Below are 6,733 nucleotides of genomic sequence, written 5' to 3' on the forward strand. Positions count from 1 at the left end.
GTCCCTGCCATTTTTCGGCAGGAAGTTAACAACCACTTACAAACCATATATTGTGGTCGCTAGTAATGCGGTCGATATATGGTCGCAATGTGGTCTCAAAGTTTTAAAAAATAAATTTAGTCTCTAAGTAAAAGTAAAATAGTCGTTATGTAGTAACTAAATAGTGATCACTTTAGTGTGGTAGCTAAAAGTTATTTTTAAATTGCTATTTCTTTTAGTCTTTATTTAAGATTTTTTTAAAAAATTATAATAATTTTATAATAATAAAATTAATTTAGTCTTAAAAAAATACAACTACACATAAATTTTACTGTAGTTAATTTATTTTTTTTGTTCAGGTCAATAAGTTAAATGTAAATTTTTAAATCAAATATCACCTGATGACTATACCTTATACGTACTGTCATATTATATAGTAGTAAGTTATTACAGTCTTTTATTGGAGGGTTTAACATGCTCGTGTACATATATATAGTCTAACAAAAGAATGAAGTTTTTTATTATTATTTTAATTGGGTTGTACCTGGTGAATTAGGCAAGATGTTACTTCAATAGTCACTTCAGTTTTATCGTAAGTCTGAAATTTGTCAAATTTAAATTGGACCCAGAAAAAAGGTTAGTTTTGCTAAAGAGTTTAAAACCAATTTAGATAAAAGACAATGGAAAAACGATATTCCATCGGGCCCCCCCCTCTCCCCTCTCTAATCTAACTAAGCTTTTTAGGTCTTCTCCGTGGCCCTATACATATACCTACCGTGTCTCTTTTTCTCTTTTACTCATGAAAAGGTTACCTGACCGTGAAATATATAATAAAAACTAGTCATCAATTTATAATTATTATAAAAATAAAAACTTATTTACTGCAAAAAAAAAAAAAAAAATTCGAATTTAAAAATTTTCACTTTCATCGGCAAATGCTATTGTCACAAGAGCTATATTTTTAATATTTTTTTTTTAATTTTAGTTAAGGAGATATATTTCAACTGGATCCAATTATTCATCCTTTTCGAGTTTTAAGATTGTCTAAAAATTCAAGGAGCTGAATCAACCAATTTGTTCTTTCTAGTTTGAACGTTTATTCTATGTGATAGATCTTACAGAAAATCAAGTTCACTTGATTTGAGTCGCATTCGCCTTATATATATATATATATATTTTAAATAGTGTTTTTCTTTTATATTTTCTTATATTTTTTATAGAAAAAATGTGGATGAATCATGAATTGAAGTTGATAAGATGATAAATATATTATGGATCCATCCATCTCTCATGTGAATAAAAGTGAAAGAGCTCGTGCAAAGCCTAAAGAAGAAGAAGAAGAAGAAAAAAGAAAAACCACTCAAATTGTTGCGGTATGGTTAGGCCCATAAATCACCATCTTTTTCTTCTTTAATTGGCCTACAACATTAATAAAGAAACCTAACACTTTTCTTATTCTTAGTCCTCTCTTTGTCATAATATACATTAAGTAACTGTAAGTTCGGATTTGGGTATAGCATATAATATGACATCATGATTTTATCTTCTTTAATGAATGAAGGGTTCTATAGCTACAAGCAAAATCTTTAAGATTGTGATGATTAACGAACTCCATTGTGTTAGTTAAACTGGTTTGATTTAACTAAATCAAAGTCAACGTAAAACCGGTATATCCACCTAAAAAAATATTCTGAAAATTATTAAATGTCAAAACATAAGACTATATATTAAAATATAATCGAATCAACTTAATTAAAAGATTAATCTTTTTATCAAAACTTTTTAATAATGAATAAATAGATCAAGAAACACATACCTGCATAACACGCCGAATTGCTAGCTACCCATGTTAGTAATTTTTCTCTTTTTTGAAAAAACAACATAGTCCTAGTTATAATCATTGGAATTCCTTGGAAGTGGTTGTTGTAAATAAGTTCCCTCTGGTTTCATGCCCAAAATAATGATAAATTCTTTCTTTTTTTTTTAAGAAAAAGAAAAAGAAAAAAAGAAGACATGCCAGATAATTCCACTGTCTGGCTTGCACTATCATGAGTTGGTTTACCTATATCTTGATTTGAGAGCATAAAGTTGAATTAGTACAATGCACACACATGCTGCATAATACTATAGACAAAAATCAAAACCCAGAAAAATCCACATAAATTTTAAACATATAATTGCTACATGTATAGTTTAACTTAGCTATATTTGATGAAATCCATATATATATATATATATATATATATATATATATATATAACATGCCAAATTGGCTTCATGTTGAAACTTTATTTTTTTTTATAAAAAGAAGTTGAAATTTTATTTTATCAACTATAAACTATATTTATATAACACGAGTGGTTCTAGACTTGCTCACGCACCTTGTCGACTGAAAAGTTGAGCTACGACAAACAGTTCTGTTCAGAAAGCATAATCAACATTTGCCTGTAAAGTAGGCCTATATATAAATAAACATTTTATTTATTTCATTTATTTTTACAATCATATACCTTGGGCTTAATATAAAATATAAGCACAATAGTTGGACTGAACTGATGAATTCAAGTGGAGATGCAAACTGTTACCTTTTTTCTATGGCTCAAATTGCGAAATTGTTGATTGAATTAACATTCCAGTTTTGATTACAAAATACTTAACTATTTCCAAAATATATCTCTATTTATAAATCTTTTTAAAGAAAATAATATGGTAGTTTAGTGATTGAACGATTTTCATCAAGAGATTTAAAGATTTAGATTCAAACACTGCAGAGATAATTTTTCGAGATCATTATTTCAAAAGCATAGGTTCATGTTTTGATTGGATCTCCCCGCTTAATTCTAAAATTGGTATTATAACAGACTTAGTCCAGTCTAAATTAGCTATGGTTCTACAAACATTCTATAATAAAAAAGAGCTCATATAATCACATCTAATGGAAGTTACTATCATTCTAAAAAAATAATTTTACAGTTAATTTATTTTTAATTTTATTTCTTAATTATAGTTGCTTGTATCTTAACCTTTGATCAAGGGGAATTATAAATTCTAATGAAAGAAGTATTAATAATTTGTTTATATATAAAAAGTTGTTGATAAACATATATAGAAATGCTAAGTTTACAACTAGATTGAAGAACTCCAAAATTATTAAAGTGGTATACTTATTTTGTCTCAGACATCATAGTCATAATTAACCATGTAGATGGAGACCTCAGTTATATCAAATGAGACTCGTAAACTTAGAAAAAGAAAATGTTCATTACATGTTGAGAGTTATTATTGGCAAAATTGTCATCATCATTCAATATCATTGTCGTTATTTTGATGTTTTATGCAGAAAAATAGGAAAGCTGTCAATGGTGTATTATAGAATCATAATTGGCTATGTAAAGACTAATTATCTATTATACATATCCGGAATTCCTTCCATTATCTTTAGCATCAGAGATGTAATTTAGACAGAACTTAAATGCCTGTTCCTGCCAGTTAACAATACCAAAAAAGCTACGATTTTAGCACAGACCTTCAATCATTCAAATACAAAGTTTTGGAAATTGAAAAAAAGAAGAAGCAAAAGCTGCACATGTGCTATTGAATTCTTAAATTTCATTAGCCTGATTAGGAAGGGGAATTATTGAAGACAAAATCCTTTGGAATAATTTGCATTCCGCACAAGTACACATTTATCTTTCTAATTTCAGTTATGTTTGTATTTTAATCGAATTGAAAAATATATGAAATTTAAAACTTAATTTTTTTTTTCTAATTTGTACTTTTAGCGACATAATTGAACTGTTTTTTTTTCTATATTTCAATTTAAAAAAAAAAAATAGAACTATAGAGGTTTGATCTGCTACATTCGTGCAAAGACAAATACTCGATTATTGGAATGCTACACTAAAAGCTACACGTAATAGAGATTTGATTTAGCAATATTCATTGTATATCTATCATTCAAAAAAGGAAAAGAAAAGAGAGAACAAACTATGGATGCCCCTTATGGAAAAACTGCCGCTGGAGTTGGATCAACATTAACACTTAGCCAAGGAGACAAGAACCTGCATGGCGGAAATAGAAGAAAAGGTGAAATGTTGATGTTTCCTGTTTTTCTCTTCTTCTCACAATTTTTCCTGCAATCAACATGGGAGAGTGTGTTTTTAACTCAGTAATTTCTATTATAGCCGTTTTAGTAGCTTATGAAGGTTCTCTGCTACTGCTTTTTTTTTTTTAAAAAGCCATTAAGATTCTTCGTAAGCTAGGCATTTCATTAATTATTTGACAGTGACAAACATTATTTCTTTAACTTTGCACTAATTAATATAATAGAGCTTGTAATATCTTTTTTGCTTAGCAACTTTTATTTCTTAACTTCATATAATTATCACTTTTAAAGGACACATGAAATATAATATGCTAAATTTTATCAGATCAAGGGAGTCCCTGGAGGCCTTCAAAGAAACCTGTAAAATGAAGAAAAAAAATGGTAAATTCCGGTCATTTTAGTCCAAGTAAAGCTCTTAAAGGAGGTAGTATAATTAATCGAAGAATAAAATGAAACAAGAAAAGAAAAGAAGACCATGCACCTTTTCTGTATTAGGGTTTATAAGAGTAGTCTTATTAAATTTCAATATTATCCTTGTTGAAAATTTGAGCTTGGACCTTTCCGATATGGCATACTTTCAAATTAAAAGAGTGAAATAAACTTGAGAATTATCTAATGTGTGTGTATATATATATACTCAAATGAATGAATTTTTCACCTACATGCTACAGGTCCCATAACTAACCCTTATAAACGGAAAATCTATAACCCAATTGCTGCAATAACAATTAACCTTAGCATCAAATTACTAATGGGTGACTGGAAAAGATAATAATTTTTATGTTAGTATTGACCTTATCACAAAAATTTTAATAGTCAATTCAAAGATTTTTCCTCCAATAATTGTTGGGTGTGATATCTTTTGATGATTAGAAAGGCAAGCAAAGCAAAATTGAAAAAAATAGCCAATTCATGAACTCTTGAATGAACCTTTCTGGTTGGATCCACACATCCTTATGAAGATAAATCATGTTAGGGCAGAGGAATCTGTCCACTTGTATAGAAAAAGAAGCACTATTGTCTTTCAAGTAGGACCCTTTTTTTATATATATGCATAATAATAATAATAATGATGTTCTTTAGGTGTGATTGTAATATTTATATATCCCTGTCACATTTATACAAAAAAAATAAAGGTGTCTATTCTGTCGTGGTCTTTCTTTGGTGAAAAGAAAAAGCAAACTAACAATTATTTCATTCTTTTGGAGTTGACAAAGATTGGTATTTATTGCTATTCTCCTTCTTGCTTCTATCCAAAAGGATATGTTAAATGCTTCCCAATTGTCATTTTATTTATTTTTCTTTATTTTTATGAAAAATGTGAAAAAAAAGAAGAAGAAGAAGAAGAGAGAATTATTGTGAAAAAGTTCAGCTTCAATCTACTTCTGAAAATTGAGCATTTTTAGGGTGGACGGGGTTTTTTTCAGTGTTTAATATACTTTTATTCTCATTTACCTTTTATGTGAAAATATGAAGCCAAAATTCTAATTTGTTCGGTAGAATTGCATATAAATGTGTTAAAATTAAAATTGAAATGATGGAGTGTCTGTTTAATAATGTTGTCAAAAGAAGTTAATTAGATGAAAAGAAAAATATTATCAAAAAATTAAAAAATCTTAATTCTTCATACATATCATGTTAAAACTATTAGACTTTGTATAGAATAAATTAATTATATAATACTAGTAGAAAGTCATTATAAAAATTAATTTAAAAGGAATAACGATGATAACAGGATATTCTTTTAATGATGTAATTGTGAACTTCTACATGATATTTGAAAATAATATTTAGGAGAAAACTAAGAATTTGAAATTGAATAAAAACCTGCTATCTTTTTTGTTCTTGGTATGTCCTTTTAGGTGGTACCTTGAAGCATGTGCCAAGTGATCCATTGAGAAAGCAGAGGATCCTGAAAGTCAAAAGGCATTAATGGGATTTTCTTGCTTGGTATAAAATCAGAACTTGTCATTTCAGAGTTGCTTAGTTTTCTTCAATTTTTATTTATGTATCACAGTTTGACGAAATGAAATATATATATACTTCACTTCATGCTAGAGTTTCATGAAATAGTTATGTACTTAACCATTGTGCTGCAGTTTCAGGGTTAAGAACAATTAGCTTAACACTTCTTCACATCTTCCCACAGGAGGCATGCTTAATATGATTTTGAGTTACCAAATCTCTTAGAATTTTATAGAACTCTTTATGAGGTATTGAATTGGGTGGCAAACTTTTTAATAATTTTTTGTATTCGCTAGTTTTATTGTTATTATTATGTGTTTAAAATTTTAATTTATAATTGACTATGAAAATTGTATACTAATAACAGTTTTAATTGACTATTTTTTTTTTTTAATGCATCAAACTACAAAAAAAGGAGAAGAAGAAGAAGAAGAAGAAGAAGAAGAAGAAGAAGAAGAAACATAAACCACAAAACAAAGCCATAACTATCACTAATGGAATGGTTTTAAGGAAAGAGAGAAGATAATTATTTGAAGGTGTAGCTATCACAAGGTGGCTAACATATTAGCAAATCAAAGGGATGTGTTTTAAGGATGAGAAGTGGGCCTCTCCATGAGTGCTTAACATGGAATGCCTTACCCATTTGTACGAACTAGGCCCACTAACCACTACAGTTTCCACCTC

The 6,733-nt window shown here is 28.3% G+C and overlaps 1 long non-coding RNA gene across 1 annotated transcript; it reads left to right on the forward strand.

The window, feature by feature from the left end:
• Positions 1 to 3,435: 3,435 nt before the first annotated feature.
• On the forward strand, positions 3,436 to 6,484 carry LOC125370841. Its single transcript, XR_007216924.1, has 2 exons — positions 3,436 to 4,065; positions 5,947 to 6,484. It is a non-coding gene; the product is annotated as an uncharacterized LOC125370841 (long non-coding RNA).
• The last annotated feature ends 249 nt before the right edge of the window (positions 6,485 to 6,733 follow it).

Source organism: Ricinus communis, chromosome 8 (assembly GCF_019578655.1).
Source record: "Ricinus communis isolate WT05 ecotype wild-type chromosome 8, ASM1957865v1, whole genome shotgun sequence".
In the NCBI taxonomy this organism is placed as follows: domain Eukaryota; kingdom Viridiplantae; phylum Streptophyta; class Magnoliopsida; order Malpighiales; family Euphorbiaceae; genus Ricinus; species Ricinus communis.